Below are 19,911 nucleotides of genomic sequence, written 5' to 3'. Positions count from 1 at the left end.
CTTACATTTTAGGTACTTAGCAAGTCTTATAAGACAGTCCGGCAAAGAATCCTACCTTCATGAAGGTTATACATTTCAGTTTTAGTTAATACTGTTTAAGAGTGAATTTTTATGATAATTTTGGAGGATGTAGTTTGTGGTGCTGCTAAACTGTATTGTATTATATTGACACGCGTTTCCATTGTTTTGTTCATCCCATTTATATCAATATGGGCAGACTAGAAACACATATAATGCAATACAACTGCTGCCTCCAAAATCATCATTCAGGTGAGCAAACACCTCTCTAATAAAGTTTCATCAAAAACTGAGCATTCAAACCTTTACTTTAGTGAACCTTTAACTGTAGACTTTAATTTTAGGCTAGGTCAGTGTTTCCTCTATGTTGATTTGACCGTGGCGGCCCCCCACGGCAACATTTCTGCCACCCACGGTATCAGAAATAGGGGCTGCATTGTTAGAGTGCATGTCGAAGAATAGCGCGGTCAGTCAGCAGAAAAAGAGACGCTGTCCGGATGATAAGCCAGTTGAGATAGTGTGTGTACGTCCTTGAGAACTGTAAGTCATATAACTCATGTTGTCAGTTCATTTAAGCTTGGTCTTGCAAATTTAAATTAAGTTAACTGGTGATTTTCGTTTTTTATATTCACCTGCTAGCTAAATTGCACGTGGCTGTTAATTCGATATAATAGTGATTGCTGAACGCCCTTGCGGACGTTTGTATTTTAGGTGCATTATTTACATGCTGAAGTAGTTAAGCTGCATTAAGATAATGTAATTAATAATGGGTTTATTGTTATTTGCTGTGTGTATGAATAGAGGTGAATAAATATATTTGTTTGTGTTGCAGCGAAGTGTCAGTTCCGTTTCATGGTGGGGACCTGCCCCCACTGCTAAAAAAAAACCTAAAGGAAACCCTGTACGTGTACCTAATAAAATGGCAGCTGAGTGTAAAATTAAGCTTATCAAAAGGTGCAATATGTAATACTGACAACTAGTGTTTAAAATAGTTACTGCAGTACAAATTCAAAATACTCGTCTTCCCCGCCCCCTCCCCAAGTTCACGAAGGTTGCCAGGCTGAGACCGGAGCATCCACAACAATGTTGCTAGACGCTTGTCTCACATAGCCAGACATTACTTCACAGCACAGCGGAGTAGCTAACCCTATGCTGGCTATATCAACAGTCATAAAAGCCAGAGCTCCCGCGGAGCTCTGTAGCGAACTGACAGACACACTTTTTGTCTTAGAATTGTGGTAGGAACCGCTAAAAACAACACTACCTTGCCGTCCTCTCCACCCGACTGAACACACTTTAATGGCTTAGAATTACGCCAACAATCGCTAAACACACTGCAAACTCAGTCCTTTCTGATTTACAGACTCCCTCTCTTTGCTTAAAATAACTCACCGTTGTCAGCTACGGCCGCTGAACAGGCTACACGTTGTAAACAGCTGTGGCCCGCTTGCCTGGTCCTACGGTAACGTTAGCAAATTAGGTTGGGTAGAATCAGACTATAAAAAAAATCTCCATTGATCCTGTTCGTTTGTTTGCTGCTTTCATGGCTGTACTACCGTTACAGCTGTAGCGTGCTGGGTTTATGTTTTTACAGGTATGTCTGGCAACCCGTACCGGCTGTCAAACTGGGCAGTTGATAACAACACACAGGCCAAAACACACACAGAAATTCCGTCACGGAATGGAAATTTCAAAATGAGAAAATGCGGGCATTAGCATTGTTGTCACAAAAGATAGTATTTCAACTTAGCATGTTTCCTTAATATCTGATGACACATTGGGGTCATTTTGGGATTTATTACAGTAAATATATTACATATTGGACCTTTAAGCTTCAGGAAAGACAAGTTGTGGTGCTACATTACACAGAAAAGGCCATGTATTTAATGAGTGAGATGAGTGTTTAGACATCCTGTAACTACATGTTTAAAATGAAATATGCAGTGCATCAGGATCCATCTTATTTAGCTGAGCAGGTAATGGATTAGCAATTCTGCTCACCAATGTCCTGGAGAAAACCCTGCTGTATTTTTAATTTGATTGACAATGTGCGTAAAATATGGTTTTGTCTGGTTTTCAAAACATTCCTTATTGTAAGTGTGTTGCGAAAAAAATTTAAAAGCAAAAAAAAAAAAAAAAATTAGTTGATTGACTGTTTGAGGTGTTCTAATAAAAGGGTAAGTCCTTACATCTTTTAATCAGAATTGAACACCTTCTGTGGCCATGGTATAAACTATTGCTAAAAAACACTACAACAGGAAACCAAACTTGTTGGCTAATATAATTAAATAATCTGCAATAAACAGAAAGTTTAATTTCTAAAGTTGAAGTTGAACCAGGCAAGTATGAGTTTTAGAAATAATCTCTTAAAAGCTGCGTTATCAAGGGCAATACAAGCCAAGAAGCACTCCAGCTCCTCTTCAAGGTGGCTTAGCATGTGGCTCTCAAAGCTTAGTACTGTGCTGACACCATTTTCATAGCCTTTACATATTGTCCCATTTAAATCGATTCTCACGCCAAGAGTTGACACTTTGCATATGAATCATGAACATCAACTTTATGGCTCTCTCCTGTGAATGTATTTTGAACATTAGACTGAGGACATTCCTTTTACTGCGGCTTGACTCAAAGTGATATTAGGTCATTAATTATTTTAGTTGCTCCTCATTTGCTGCCATCCTGACACAAGCCTCCATCTACCAAGACTTGTAGTTGGGGTAAAAAGAGAGATGGAGACCCATCTGTCAGGCATTCATAACACATCCATTTTCTCTGGAGAGTCATTGGCTGGCCAAACACTGAATGATCGCACCACTGATGCCACCCCGGTGCCAGCCATCGTTGACCATCTGACGCCCAAAGCAATATCCAAGAATTCTGTTTGCAAAGTGAAGACCTCAAGTAATTGTGATTTTTGCTCGCAGAGCTGGAGCGAACTGTTAAGTGATCACTTCTTATCACACTTTTCATCAACTATGCCTGTATTTATGCCTGTATGTATGTATGCTTGTATGTATGTATGTATGTATGTATGTATGCATGCATAAACCCACAATAAATTAAATTAGAGTTTAGGCAACTAACGGTTTATTTTATCAATCTGCTAATTTTTTACCCCCATTAAATCGATGAATTGTCAAATATGAAAAAGAAAAGTAGTGAATCCTCACATTTCAGAAGCTAAAACCGGGGAAATAGGCTACTTGACATTTTTGTTTGAAATATTACCTAAATGATGAATTAGTTATCAAAATAATTCATTTTCTAAAATCATTTTGTCTTAATTATTTTATTTCTGCAATTCTATTACAGCTCAGTACAAAAAGTAGTTGCTGAATAAATGAAGCCTGCTCTTTTTCCAGGTGCTGTCTTCCAGTGTGTGGTCCACTCTGTTATGTGTGCGTACAAAGAAGAACCACAAAAAAAGCTACATCTTACAAGTTTAAATAGGTCATTGAAAAGGAGACAAAATAATTTAAATTTTGCATGTTTTATACCATATGTTAAATAAAACACACACTTTTTAAAAATAACTGAAACTCTTGCTCATTGGATATTCATAATGACCTGTCAAAAGTGATTAATTTGAGACAATCTGGGTACACATTAGGGGTGCAAGATATAGACTCAATATCGTGATCACAATATCATATTGCGCAATATTATATCGAAAGTGACGCAATAAGTATGCAATATTTGGTGGAGCGCTGTGTCCTGTCCGATGGCTGTGTGGCTTAGTTGTGTCCGATGTAGAGCCCGCTTGAAGCGCTATAATGATCATGTTTCATTGGCCGGTTACAATGCCACTTGCACGTTATTACACGTCAGCACACGGGTCCACTATGTGACAAACCCTATGGAGCGTACCACATGTGTGCATATTTCGATAGAATATTTTGTATTTGCTATTTTGATGCGTTTTCCCATAACTTTAGTAATTTGAAATATGTTTAACAATATCAAAATTAAAATCGATATCGCAATATTCATAATCGCTATCGCAATATCACATTTTGTGTAGCCTACATATTTAGTAGCCTACATATTATGAACTGCAATGAAAGACTACAATGCTTCTATATTAATACTTTTCTAATTAAATCAAAGAAATAGACCAGAAAACAATATATTGCATTGCCAAAATAAAGATCTTTAATTCACCCCCACCAAAAAGCCACAAACATGGGCGCTTAATCTAGTCACCAATGCTAGGCATATTCTCTCAAAGCACAGGCCCCATGCCAACCCCTCCCAACTCTCAAAACATTAGGGTCATTTTCACACTGGATTTAGCAAACAAAGAGTGTTTCAGTGGGCCTGCATCACATGCTGGGAGATGCGTTGTGGTCGTCACAAGTGTTCAGGGATATAGACACTAAATTCTGACGTTATTTAGTGGTACTTTGCATATATTTAGGGGCTGTCGCTCCCTTTTTGTGCCCAGATTAGGTGCCGCTGTACACCCACGGTTTGCTCTCTTCTTTCCCATGCAGACTATTTTGCCATAAAACGACATACTTCCACTACTTTTTGCATTAAGTCATTAGATCACGGTTACATCAACGTTAGAGTGACAAAGTTAAAGGGTGTGGCAACAAGCACAAACAGGCTCTGGGGAGGCAGGTGGAGTCAGTGCACAAACGCAGTACAAACAGAGAAACGTGAAAAATGAAGCGTCTCTGAGAGCCACTCCTGCTTTGCACTCCAACTCTTAAGTGAAGAAACAGGATGAAAGGATAAGACTTGGAGTGGGACGCGTCAAAGGCAAGCTTGCAAGAGGAAGCCAAGATGAAAGTAAAAAAAAAAAGAGTTTGGAAGTTTTTGGAAGCTGAGTAAATACCCTTGGTGCCTGTCAAGACTCAGTGGTGCTCTCTGTAGTGAACTCCGCTTTCATTCTGCAAAAGAAGCCAATGGAAAGACTTCACCATTGGACTCCAGCAATAAGTCATATCACAGAAGCATTAAATAAACACACAGCAACCTTTAGCAACAGTAATTAACGACTTATGGTAGAGGAATTCTTAACAATCTCATACGAAAGCTGAAATTGTACACTTCCATCCACCAAAGAGGGGTCAACATGATACTTAAATTACCACAGATGTTTCAGTTCTCCGTTAGCCCAGAGTTGAAGCTCATCGTCCCGTTTATTAAACAGAACAGGGTTGCAGATTATTATTTTATTACCGATTAATCTGCAGATCATTTTTTCTTGCATAATCGATTCATAACTTAGTCTACGAAATGTAAATTAAATCAAAACAAACACAAACTATGATTTCTTGACTCCAGCAATCCAAAAATCTAAATAAATGAATAAAAAAAGCTATACTTAGAGTGCACAGAAACATTTTGTCTTTGAAAGGACAGAGGATGGACACTGGTAGAGAAAGAAACGGACACGAGAAGACGTCCCACTGGCCTCTGCGTATCCGACGGTACAGCTCTGAACTTGTTGGTTGCACAGACACCTCGGTGTGAGCTCGGAAAAAGCAGAGGGCTGTGCCCCAGCTGCCTTTCACATGAAGACAAGACTTGCATCTTCAGAACCTTGTTAGTTCTCTGAAAAGGCCACCGACTAGTTTGGAATATTAAGCAGCTCATGCTGTCGGAAATCAAAAGGATTTTGGAAGAGAGTGGGAAGCTTCAAAAAGGCTTTGATGGCTTTGATTGATTATATATATATATATATATATATATATATATATATATATATATATATATATATATATATATATATATATATATATATATATATATATATATATATCGCTCAATCTCCTGCAGATATGATGGAATGAAGAAATAAAGACAGGGGAACAAAGAGTTTCTGAGAGAGGAGGGTGGCAGAGGTTACTCTTCTCCTCTCGGAATTCTGCATATATTTTCATTATTCCACAATCAGAGAGACTTGTTCTTAAAATGTCAGGACTTCTGACTGAAAAGATAGATTACACGGAAGACGAAAAGAGGAAAGTGGGACACTATAATGTTTCAGGTGATTTATCACAACAGGCACTCTCAAGTAAGGCCGTTGTCTCACTTCCTGTAACGTCCAAATGCAGACCACATTTACAGCATTATTAAGTAACGCCTAGCATCACTGCTTCTTCACTCCATGACAAAAAGGAAGCGTGTAAATATGGAAATTTAAAAAATGTCATTCTGTTTCTGGGTCTGTGCTGTGCTGGGAGGGGGAACAGTAATGACGGTGTGGGGATGGAAAGATAATGTTTCCTTATGAAGAAGAAGAGGGGACAGAGGCAGGAAGCAGCGCAGTAATCTTTGTTATGATTTCTTTGTGGGAGAGGAAGCGGCTCATCCAATTCTCCCAAGAGGACTCTAAGGTCAGCTCCCTAATGAAATGATTGGATCACCAGCGGCCTTCGTAGTAATAATTACAGAAACAAGAAGTTTGACTCAAAGATTTAAGGACACAGTGTTTTTTTCTTGGTGTGACTCTAGCCAAACATGTTGATTTGATAACGGCAGTCCTGTTGCAGTGAAAATTAACCATCACTTTGCAAAAAAATTAGATTTAGCCTGATAATATGTCTCCTTCAGTCACAGAAAACTAAAAGTTTTTTTCCCTTGAGGCTTTAATTCAATCTTTTGTTACCAGACTTCCAAATTCAATCTGAGAAAGAAAATTCAAGATCTAAATGGTCACAGTCGATATAACAGAGACAGTCTGTTGTGAGATTTAATATGTTAAGCACGTTTGTCTCACCGAGGTGGAGAATTTACCAGAAATCCAGCAACAATGTTGAACATGTCTGGCATATGGGAGAGGTGGGCCTAAATGGTTCTTTCGAGCTGACCTTGTCCTTGCTATATTCTGCAGGGTTACCAATAAGTGGCCTTTCCAAGCAAATTGTAACTCCAGTCAGGGCAGCAGTGTCCTGTCAATCATATGTTTTCTCCCTTCAGAGCTCCGTAATTGCTCTTGTATAAATCCCGTCTGCCTCTCTCTGTAACTCTAAGGCGATTTCCTACCCTTTCAGTTTATCCTTCCGGCATACTGTAAGTGTGTATAGGATCACACAGGAATATATTAAGATAATTATTATTGCTATTATGCTTGGGGATTCAAGAATCTTCTTCTAGTGTTAAAGATTGTACAACAAGGTTGCCAATTCTTTGACACTGCTCACATGTCTATCTGCTTGTAACTCAGAGAGTCCATGTGGCAGAAAGATTCAAAGTCAAAAACATTGTGTACGGTTGACAATCAGTAAATATAAATTTGACAGTATGTCTACCAACAAGACAAGCTAGCTATCAAGCCATATCATTGTACCCCAAAACTAGGGATGTCCAAATCAGCTTTTCCAATCCGATTTTTTAAATATTGAATATCTGCAAATACACAGTCCCGATCTGATACTTGTATTTGCTCAGATAACACACAAACCAACCAGCCCACGATCGAAGTGAGTCCAGCTGCAGTGGTAGAGATGCATGCTCAAAAGAACAGAAACACAGCTGCTTTTAAACATTATGAAAGACTTAGATATAAACAGGTTTTTGGATATGCAGAAACATCGCAATACCGACCTTTTCAACAAGGTGGTTGAAGAAATGAAAGAGGGACACTGTGTTCACATGGTCCAACAAGTCCGCCACCGGTGGAAAACTGTTTTGCACGGCTGCATGTAAATGGGAATATTAGTGGACTATTCACTTTCATTAGCCATGTAAACAGCTTAGTCGGCATATTGTCTTTTTCTGAATAAGGGCAAAAAACGGAATATTGTGTAAATGTAAACGTAGTCATTGAGCCTTCTAGACACACACACACACACACACACACACACACACACACACACACACACACACACACACACACACACACACACACACACACACACACACACACACACACACACACACACACACACACACACACACACACACACACACACACACACACACACACACACACACACACACACACACACACACACACCTATATCACTTTTTTATGGACACCGTCCAATCAGAATAGAGTATTTACCCATGGTATAATTATGCACAATATTGTTCACTCGAGAAATCCAACAATCGAAACAAAAAAGTAGTGTACATGGCATGCACGCTACATCCATTAACAATCCCACAATGCATTGCATTGTATTTTATAGAGAACACTACACATGTCAGTAATTAAGCTAAATAATCACAATTCATAAGTGTCTGAAATCTTAATTGAGTGTATATTGCATATGGAGTAGCGAGAGACCTACAGAATTGTGCTGCAGGTGGAAACACTAACAAACATTCACTACCTGAAGAAGAAACCTGCCTCTGTAGTAGGTGATGATGCTAAACCAAAAGAAACGAGCCCAAAGGGTCCATTAAACAAAACCCCAAGCAAAAAGCTTGACATTTGCTTGAAATGTACTAAGTGACAACTGTGCTTGATTACTTTTTTTCTTTATCTAAAGATTCCTTTATCAACGACAACCCATCTACATGTACAGTGTTATTCCATTAGCCTACAAACAATGCTCTTCCCTTGGTTGTATAATCACATGGTCCTTTTTTTATATTAGCTGGAGAAAGCAGGTTGAAGATATGACATTGGGATAGCCATGGTCCATCAAATTCGTCATTGCTAACAGGGCTGTCAGAGCTGAGCTGAATAGCAAATGTGCTACTCAGGCATGGGATCGAGTATACAGTAGGTACTGGCAGTGGAGAAGCAGCGGAGTGGAGACGAGACATGTGCTTCAATGGTACAGCAAAGCCTGTTAATTCAGCTGCACTTCTTCATATGTGGAACTCTATGGAGACAGCAAATTCACTCCCTTTTCTGCAGTCAGCATTCCTGTGGCGTATAGACTTCAGCTGCATTCACAATGAGAAGGCAGATGTTAAATAAAATGTAAAAGAGGAATTATTAAACTCTTGCAAAAATAAATGATCATGACGAGGTGATACAGTGGGGGAAATAAGTATTTGACCCCTTGCTGATTTTGCAGGTTTGCCCACTTACAAAGAATGCAAAAATCTACAATTTTAATCATATGTACATTCTAACAGTGAAAGACAGAATCCCAAAGAAAATTCCAGAAAATCACATCATATGAATTTATTAAAATTGATAACCATCTGATGAGGAAAAACAAGTATTTGACCCCCTGGACAAACACCATGTTAATATTTTGTAGAAAAGCCATTATTGGCCAGCACAGATGTCAAACGGTTTTTATAGTTGGTGACAAGGTTTGTGCACATTTCGGCAGGGATGTTGGCCCACCTCCCTGCAGACAGCCTCCAAATCATTCAGGTTCCGAGGTTGTCGCCTGGCAACTCAATTTTAAGCTCCCTCCAAAGATTTTCAATCGGATTCAGGTCTGGAGACTGGCTAGGCCACTCCAGAACCTTGATGTGCTTCTTCTTCAGCCACTCTTTTGTTGCTTTGGCGGTGTGCTTAGGGTCGTTGTCGTGCTGAAACACCCATCCTCGACCCATCTTCAGCTCTCTCACTGAGGGAAGGAGATGTCTGTCCAGAATTCCACGATACATGGCCCCGTCCATCCTCCCCTCAATACGATGGAGTTGTCCCGTCCCCTTGGCTGAAAAGCACCCCCAAAGCACGATGTTGCCACCACCATGCTTGACGGTGGGGATGGTGTTCTTTGGGTTGTACTCGGTGTTCTTTGCCCTCCAAACACGACGAGTTGAGTTGATTAAAATTGTAGATTTTTGCATTCTTTGTAAGTGGGCAAACCTGCAAAATCAGCAAGGGGTCAAATACTTATTTCCCCCACTGTATAGTGCCTTGCCACTCAAATTAATTAACGCAGGAGAACTCTAGTGTAGTAGGGCTACTGTATACTGTGGCTTATACTTGTGGATTGGTCAAAACATGTGATGGAATTTTGAGTTTATTATTTTGTACAACCAATAATCTGAAGGAAATTGCTTTTGACAAATCAAAAGAGGAATTCTAACATCGGTCTCCGGCATCCAAATTTTGATGTAAAAGACATTTAAAACCAATCTCATCGTTTGCCTGATCGACTTGGGCCTGCTCAAAAACTATAAGAACAAAAGGCGCTATTACATCTCCTCTACCAAGCAAAAGCCATCACTGATTTACAGCATTCATCTGCAACTCTGCTGAGACTTACAAGTAGAAGAACACTTTAATAACTCATTGAATGTTTTATTCTTGCGAGGGGCAATTTAGAGTTTGCCGTTCACCTTACCTATAGGTCTTGACTGTGGGAGGAAACCAGAGGACACCCACTCATGGTGAGAACAAGCTTCCTCGACAGAGCAAGCAGGTTTTAGCCATCTTGCTGTGTGGCAACAGTGCTAACCACTGAGCTAATGTCCTGCCCTGTCGTGTTGTACATGGCATTCTAATTTTGTGGTACTATTTGAACTGAATTCGACCAGTAAGCTCCAATTTAAACCCCTTTGACCTGCCAGTTTGAATTTGACATTTTACAGACACCAGATAATAAATATAACCAAATCAAATTTGATAAAATATCTCCTGACCCGTTTGGTGATTTAAGACAATGTCAAAAACTGCTTATTTAGCTACACTGACTAATTAACACAATTCTAACAATTACAAAGTCAAATTCTTAAAAATGTGGGCTTTCTTTTTTGGGGGAAAAAAAAACAGGATGGCAATGGGAGTTGAGCTCAAAACCATAATTAACCAGACATGATGCAGCAATCTCAAATATTCAAAGATGAGCATTAAATCATGACAAACTTCTTTAGAAGTTACAGTATTGCAAATATCTATCACTATGCAAATAAGTCAAACCCTGCAGTAGTTAAATGTGAAACTGATGATTGCATTTAGCTTCTTCAGTTTCAGGGTCAACATGTCTCCTGTGAAAGAGGCCTATTATAGCTAACTTCTTGCTCTTATTAAAAAAACAACTGAAACTGTTGGATAACAGTGAGAGCAATCAATATCAGCCTTTTGTTACATGAAACCTAGTTAAAGCCTTACGTAACAAACCAACCTTTTTCACTGTGGATATTTCATACAAGCGCAAGCACAGGTGTAATTAATAACTTTAATGAGGGCTGTTACATTTTGTTATACCAGTAAGCTGTATGAAGTAAAGTGGCTAAAGGATTTGGTAGCTTCACTGTCAATCAACTCACAAATGGGGACTCTTTTAACCAAGTGTCCAGACGTGAGGCTACAAAAGGACTAAGAAGAAAAGCTAAAACAAGTGCTGATGGAGCATGTGCATTGGCTGCAAAAAAACACTGCTGGGACAGCCTCCTAGCTTAATATGTCCAGCCAATGCAATAAAGACTTAACAGGTCTCTGGGGCCAAGGACGCGCTTCCTACCTTAAAAAGAAGGAAAATTTCATTTGCAAACCTAATCAAGTGTGAATGTCACGGAGGCATAGCGAAGGAGGGTAGTGGAAGGCTAATTTTGTTCAGGGAAGATGAGAAAGCTTCAGAGTCTCCTAGTTTTGCAATATTGAAGGGTGTCGAGTTGTAAAGATGGCTATTAAAACAATTAACTAAGACATCCTTTATCCACATTGGGTAGTAAGAGTAGATTGCACTTATGAGAGTGAAGTAAAATGGCAGCCCAGAGACCTTTCACGACAGGTTTTATGTACTGAGCGCTTCAATTATCAAACTGGGTGGAGAAGAGAAGTCCTTCATAAATATAATATCCGGACAACTACTTTCCTGCTTTGAGAGAGAACCAAAAAAATGTGTGGTTCGGATTGTAAATGAACACTCTCAAAGTAAAAATCATTTTGATAACGGCAAAAAAGGCAAAAGGTACAAGACCGTGTACAGAAACTATCATAGACTTCAATGGTAGAAGCTCGCTCTAGCCGTTCGCGGTTTCACGGATACGGTAAACATTCTATGATAACAGCGAGTTGGACCAATCAGAGACATTGCTATACCTATAATAACTTTCCAGAGTCCAAAGAGGAATAGTTCCTTTGGCAGTCCAACAGTAAAAAATTTAAACAAAATATTCAGTTTACCATCATATAAGACAAAGAAAAGCAGCAAATCTTCAAGTAAGAGAAGCTGGAACCAGAGAATATTTAGCATTCGTCCTTAAAAAAAAAAGGCTCAAACAATTAACCGGCTATAACAATTGTTGCGGTTTAATTTCCTGCCGATCGATAATTCTTGATTCTGGCATTTATACTGAAATAAGGTTAAGGAAAGTAGACTTACCTTATTCAGAGCTAAACAGTGATGTGGGGCTAATCTGAAGTGGTGATCTGTCTGAACGGGTCAGCATGGTTCACCGACCCCATAGAGTGCCAGTGCACTTTTATGTGTATAACTCACATTTTACAAAGTAGTTTTGTTCTCTTTTGGCAACAAAAGAAAATTCCAGTGTTGTAAATTGCTCTTATACTCATAATTGTGCTAGCTACAAGTCGCCCTTGAAGTAGATCCCATATGCAGTTACCTAAATTAACTAATCCAGGGGGCTACTTACTTTCGGTGGGACCAAGAGATGAGCGTTTAAAGCTACATACATACATACATACATACATACATACATACATACATACATACATACCTGAAGCCATTTGTCCACATATAATATAATGTAAACTTTAATCAATTTCCCTTCCCTTTCCCGAGCAACATTAACCAGCTCCGACTGGGGGATCCCGAGGCGTTCCCAGGCCAGGTTGGAGATATAATCCCTCCACCTAGTCCTGGGTCTTCCCCGAGGCCTCCTCCCAGCTGGACGTGCCTGGAACACCTCCCTAGGGAGGCGCCCAGGGGGCATCCTTACCAGATGCCCGAACCACCTCAACTGGCTCCTTTCGACGCAAAGGAGCAGCGGCTCTACTCCGAGCTCCTCACGGATGACTGAGCTTCTCACCCTATCTCTAAGGGAGACGCCAGCCACCCTCCTGAGGAAACCCATTTCAGCCGCTTGTACCCTGGATCTCGTTCTTTCGGTCATGACCCAGCCTTCATGACCATAGGTGAGGGTAGGAACGAAAACTGACCGGTAGATCGAGAGCTTTGCCTTCTGGCTAAGCTCTCTTTTCGTCAACGGTGCGATAGATTGAATGCAATACCGCACCCGCTGCGCCCGATTCTCCGACCAATCTCCCGCTCCATTGTCCCTTCACTCGCGAACACAACCCCAAGGTACTTGAACTCCTTCACTTGGGGTAAGGACTCATTCCCTACCTGGAGAAGGCATTCCATCGGTTTCCTGCTGAGAACCATGGCCTCAGATTTAGAGGTGCTGATCCTCATCCCAACCGATTCACACTCGATTGCGAACCGATCCAGTGAGTGCTGAAGGTCGCAGGCCGATGATGCCATCAGGACCACATCATCTGCAAAGAGCAGCGATGAGATCCCCAGCCCACCAAACTGCAACCCCTCCCCACCCCGACTACCCCTCGATATCCTGTCCATAAATACTACAAACAGGATTGGTGACAAAGCACAGCCCTGGCGGAGGCCAACCCTCACCTGAAACGAGTCCGACTTACTACCGAGAACCCGGACACAGCTCTCGCTTTGGTTGTACAGAGATTGGATGGCCCTGAGAAGAGACCCCTCACCCCATACTCCCAGCAGCACCTCCCACAGTATCTCCCGGGGACCCGGTCATACGCCTTCTCCAAATCCACAAAACACATGTAGACCGGTTGGGCATACTCCCAGGCTCCCTCCAGGATCCTTGCGAGTGAAGAGCTGGTCCGTTGTTCCACGACCAGGACGGAATCCGCATTGTTCCTCCTCAACCCGAGGTTCGACTATCGGCCGAACCCTCCTTTCCAGCACCTTGGAGTAGACTTTACCAGGGAGGCTGAGAAGTGTGATACCCCTATAATTGGCACACACCCTCTGGTCCCCCTTTTTAAAAAGGGGAACCACCACCCCAGTCTGCCACTCCTTTGGCACCGTCCCAGACTTCCACGCAATGTTGAAAAGGCGTGTCAACCAGGACAGCCCCTCCACACCCAGAGCCTTGAGCATTTCTGGACGGATCTCATCAATCCCCGGGGCTTTGTGTAGTTGTTTGACTACATCAGTGACTTCCGCCTGGGAAATCGACGACAATCCCCCATTATCCTCCAGCTCTGCCTCTAACATAGAGGGCGTATTAGTCGGATTCAGGAGTTCCTCAAAGTGCTCCTTCCACCGCCCTATTACCTCCTCAGTTGAGGTCAACAGTGTCCCATCCTTACTGTACACAGCTTGGATGGTTCCCCGCTTCCCCCTCCTGAGGTGGCGAACAGTTTTCCAGAAGCACTTTGGTGCCGACCGAAAGTCCTTCTCTATGTCTTCTCCAAACTTCTCCCACACCCGCTGCTTTGCCTCTTTCACGGCAGAGGCTGCAGCCCTTCGGGCCCTTCGGTGCCCTGCAACTGCCTCCGAGTCCTCCTCCGGGATAACATATCCCGGAAAGACTCCTTCTTCAGTCGGACGGCTTCCCTGACCACCGGTGTCCACCACGGTGTTCGTGGGTTACCGCCCCTTGAGGCACCTAAGACCCTAAGACCACAGCTCCTCGCCGCAGCTTCAGCAATGGAAACTTTGAACATTGTCCACTCGGGTTCAATGCCCCCAGCCTCCACAGGGATGCACGAAAAGCTCCGCCCGGAGGTGTGAGTTGAAAGTCTGTTGGACAGGGGCCTCCTCCAGACGTTCCCAATTTACCCGCACTACACGTTTGGGCTTACCAGGTCTGTCCAGAGTCTTCCCCACCCTCTGACCCAACTCATCACCAGATGGTGATCGGTTGACAGCTCTGCCCCTCTCTTCACCCGAGTGTCCAAAACATACGGCCTCAGATCAGATGAAACGATTATGAAATCGATCATTGACCTTGGCCTAGGGTGCTCTGGTACCAGGTACACTTATGAGCATCCCTATGTTCGAACATGGTATTCGTTATAGACAATCCATGACTAGCACAGAAGTCCAACAACAAACACCCACTCTGGTTTAGATCAGGGAGGCCGTTCCTCCCAATCACGCCTCCAGGTGTCTCCATCATTGCCCACGTGTGCGTTGAAGTCCCCAGCAGAACAATGGAGTCCCCCACTGGAGCCCCATGCAGGACTCCAGTCAAGGTCTCCAAGAAGGCCGAATACTCCGAACTCCTGTTTGGTGCATATGCACAAACAACAGTCAGAGTTTTCCCCCCACAACCCGCAGGCGTGGGGAGGCGACCCTCTCGTCCACGGGGTAAACTCCAACACAGCGGCGCTCAGCCGGGGCTTGTGAGTATCCCCACACCCCGCCCGGCGCCTCACACCCTGGGCAACTCCGGAGAAGAAAAGAGTCCACCCCTATCCAGGAGTATGGTTCCAGAACCAAGACTGTGCGTAGAGGTAAGCCCCACCAGATCTAACCGGTGGCGCTCCACCTCCCGCACCAGTTCCGGCTCCTTCCCCACAGAGGGTGACGTTCCACGTCCCCAGAGCCAGCGTCTGCCGCCCGGGTCTGGTCCGTCGAGGCCCCTGACCTTCACTGCCACCCATGTGGCATCGCACCCGACCCCAACGGTTCCTCCCACAGGTGGTGGGCCCATGGGATGGAGAGGGAGTTGCCACGTAGCTTGTTCGGGCTGTGCCCGGCCGGGCTCCGTGGCAAACCCGGCCACCAGGCGCTCCGCCGACGAGCCCGCCGTCTGGGCCTGGCTCCAGACGGGGCCCCGGGCTTCCTCCGGGCAGGGTCACTCCATCTCTGCTTAGCTTTTGCATTCGGGTTTTTGAACCATTCTTTGTCTGGCCCCTCACCTGAGACCACTTTGCCTTGGGAGACCCTACCAGGAGCACAAAGCTCCAGACAACACAGCCCTCAGGTTCACAGAGACACACAAACCTCTCCACCACGATAAGGTGATGGTTCACGGAGAGGCAAGGGAAGTTTGGGGTCCCCTGCTGGAACTGCTCCCCCCGCGACCCGACACCGGATAAGCGGACGAAGATGGATGGATGGATGGATGGATGGACTTTAATCAATTTTTCCAAAATCTCTACTGTGGAGACACAGTAAGCGGTAGTCCACAATTTTGAGAATAACTGGGAAACTGGGAATGACGTCACACCCGAGTTGAATGCGTTCCATATACAAGTCGGATTTTCAATGTTTTCATTAGCTCTAGCCATGTTAGCCATCGTTAGCAATGCCAGTTTATAACAATGCATTACACTGTTCTTTGTGCATACAAACAACATAACAACTACAGATAGAATATGGACAGCACTGCGTGTACGACTAATTTAGTGAGACACAAATAACACAGAAGTGCTAATAACTGTACGTTACCACAGCTTTCACAACTGTTGATACACGGAGCAGCTATGTTGGATTTTTAGCTTGGGGTACTCGGTGGTTGCCCGAGTTGTGAGCTCAGATGGGCGTGTTTTCGACTTTGACCTCGGAAAATCCGACTTCTGCGTACAAATGGAATGCACTATAAGATAGGGCTGCACGATATGGGGAAAATGTCTGATTGCAATTATATTTGACTGATATTGCGATTGCAATATGATTCACGATATTGGAGGGAATTATTATTTTTGTATCATTCTAATTTCCATTGAAAAATATAAAAGAAAATTAAATGAGTGTGATTTTTGAGGATCTGTACAAACTGATTCTTTTTTTTTTTTGTCTGTAGGACAGGATTTGTAGACAGGGACGTCTCTGCAGCACCACAATACTCTATTCAGAATGGTTTGACACATATTTTGCCTTTAATATTGCGCCCCCCTACAATTTGGATATTGCACTAGTCCATATTGCGATTTCTATACAATTGCAATTAATTGTGCAGTCCTACTATAAGACCACGGTAGAAAAATACAGGAATTTTACTTTAAATGCTAAATGAATACAAAGCAACAGAAAAAACAACCACACACACACACACACACACACACACACACACACACACACACACACACACACACACACACACACACACACACACACACACACACACACACACACACACACACACACACACACACACACACACACACACACACACACACACACACACACACACACACACACACACACACACACACACACACACACACACACAAGCTGGTGCCAAGTTAAGTTCTTTTCTTACCTCAATTCCAATATGGACTACAACTGTTTGAACAAGTGAATGACACAATAAGTCCGTAGTGAGTAAATGAAGTGAGAAGCATTCAGCTTGTCAGTATAACATAAGTGATATTAACTTTGGTTGCACAGAACACAAGTTGAGAGGCAACACAGTGGCATCTCTATTCTCTGCCAGTGAATAGATACTTGCAAGTCAGATTGTCGCAAGAGACAGTTGTGGCTGAGAAGAACAGCACTACAATATTGGCTTAGCTGTATGGTTAACCCATGTGTATAAAGGAGCAGGGTAGTGGGTGTCTTGGGTTCGGGTACGGACGCTGTGACAGATAGGACAGAAGGCAAAGGCGCAAGCACTCCACACATGATCATGAGCCAGCCAACCACTCCCCGTAGAGTGTTAATTCCTTAGAAAGCCTGTCTGGACCTACCAGCTCTTAATCCTGGTTAAATACAAAATCAGTGTTAAAAGCATTTTTTTCTGAAAGACTTGTTCACTGAAAGTCAACAAGTATGGTGAATACTGTGCGGGAGCATAAGTCCATATCTGTTGTCCGTGTGCTTGAGAGCAACTGGGGCTCTCTTTTGTTGGAGTGGGTGGTTGGTATTTAGTATAGAGAAGGGGTATAGAGGAACGTGCCTGGGGGAGGGTTGTGGCTTCAAAGTATGCAGACATGAGTGGTCTGCGTGTTGCCTTTGAAGCAGGCCATGGCTGGCTGTACTGTGAGGGTCACAGGGCAAGGGTTTACAACAGAGGTGTCCCACAGAGGGCCTGGACTCATCCAACCCCTCCAACCCACTGCCAAGAATTAACAGAATGTAGGCTAGAAAAACTATGAAAAGCAGCCATTATGAAGGGCTTGTTGGGCTGTGAACTTTTGAGTCTTCAGGAAATTAAAGTAGAACTTACTTTCAAACCATGAAGGTACTGACGCCAAGCAGTTGATTACTACTGACAATTCTATGCAATCATAGAGCAACTTTGTCATACAAATAAGAACAATTTGGGAGAGGTTGACAATGTCTCTTAACCATTATCAAGCTAGTTGAATGCAAGATCGCATTAAAATAGCGCTTTATTTTCAACGGAAGCACCCATCTTGAGAGAAAGGGGAAGTTGACACCGAGCAGGTCCAAGTTGGAAGTGGTTTAGTGCCAATGAGAGAGAAAACATCTGACACTTCTTATTTTAAGGTGTGGATAGTACTAACAGTATTGGAACAAGAGAGTAAAACAACTTGCATATGACACTTATTTATTATACTTACTTTGGAATTTCATTTTAAGATTCACATAAGCATTTTACCCCTACATTTATGCATATTCTGAAATATTTTAGGGTTTATTTTGCAGTAGAGCTATTCTATAGGATTATGATTTTACATAGGCCTATAAAAATTAAATCTTTAATCTTGCTTTTACAATTGTCAGATTTTCACAAACAATTGAACTTCTTTGAAGTCATTTGGTAAAAAAATGACATCACTTGAAGAATCTTTCTTGCTGTGCAAACATCCTATAGATCTGCCATCTAGCCATCTGACCGGCTACTCAAAAAATGTGGGATAACTCCTGGCAGAGGTCATAAGGAGGACTAAAGCGCACCAGATGGGACAGCCACCTGCTAAAAAAAACAAACAAAACAAAAAAACACGTATAAACACAGTCTCGGGGTAAAGTGGATATGAAGCTAGCCTGTTTTATCTATATCCAACATCCACTCAGCGGCCCTTGTCAAGTGAATCACAGCAATAAAGGGTCTCAAAGGACAAACCCACACAAGACAGCAGGTTTGACTGCTTCCATGCTAAATTGTGTGATGTGAGGAGCAGGAGAGAAATGGCTAATTTAAAGAGGATTTTCTGGTCAACTTCAGCAAGAAAGGCATGTATCAACACTCAGTAGAGCTGCCATCTGCCAGCCTAAAATCACATACAACCCACATCTGATAATCTCTTCTGCCACTAGGTGTGGACAATATGGATCAAGTCTTATGTTGAGAATATGTAATTTAAATCACAATAGTACTATACTGTACACCAGGAAATATAGTCTGTAAGGCATTTACTGGAAATTCAATTGAGAAGACAATAAAATAGCAAGATGGGAATGTCCGTTTTGGGCTAATCCTATGAATGAAGCATCTGACAAATCAAGGTACTTCATCACACTGATGCAAAAATCCCCTAAACCCAATATTGCAACAAAGCAGTCCTGATTTGCAAAATTGCCCACAATGGCCTAACACAAATATATTATATAGCTAGTATTATATTATATATATAAAGCTAGTTTGGTAGAAACATCATAATAAAATCTGTACTGGCCCATTGTCTCATGGTATGGTATTTTTGACTAACCCTATAAGCCAACCAAACATTTCAGTAAACATCTGCCAACAAATAATTTCAAAACTGGAACAAAGCGAATGCGATTCAATTTTAGTTCAGATTATTTAGTCAGTGTGGGTCATCATATACATATCTCAAAAAGGTTCATAAACTCAATGCTGAGGACAACACAGAAAAATAAAAAGAAGTATATTGTTAAATATTTAAATGTCGCCTGTTTATGATTTGGCAGCATTCTCTCTTTTTGGGCTGCTGGTAGAAAACAGATGGGAAAGCCTTGAGAGTTTGATAAAAGACTCGGCCTCATGCAGACCTTTCCTTTAAAGCTTAATTAAGATGTTAAACATACTCCAAAAAGAGGTATTGTACAGATAAGATTGATACAGAATTTAACATAAGTAGAAAATACTGTATGAACTACAGTAGTAGTGCTACAGCCAAGAACA

The 19,911-nt window shown here is 42.2% G+C and overlaps 1 protein-coding gene across 2 annotated transcripts in view; it reads right to left on the bottom strand.

Annotated features, from left to right (window-relative positions):
* The window catches only part of glceb (glucuronic acid epimerase b), a 56,689-nt gene that overhangs the window by 32,524 nt on the left and 4,254 nt on the right, over window positions 1-19,911 (bottom strand). The window contains exon 2 of one of the 2 annotated variants that reach the window (XM_028579511.1): window positions 4,859-4,913. The exons of the other annotated variant lie outside the window; for it this stretch is intronic. The gene's annotated coding sequence lies outside the window, so the exon portion shown is untranslated. The remainder of the gene's footprint in view (window positions 1-4,858; window positions 4,914-19,911) is intronic. 2 annotated transcript variants of the gene reach the window in all.

The sequence above is a fragment of the Perca flavescens genome, chromosome 1 (genome assembly GCF_004354835.1).
Source record: "Perca flavescens isolate YP-PL-M2 chromosome 1, PFLA_1.0, whole genome shotgun sequence".
Lineage (NCBI taxonomy): Eukaryota > Metazoa > Chordata > Actinopteri > Perciformes > Percidae > Perca > Perca flavescens.
This window is presented reverse-complemented; position numbering and strand designations above follow the sequence as displayed.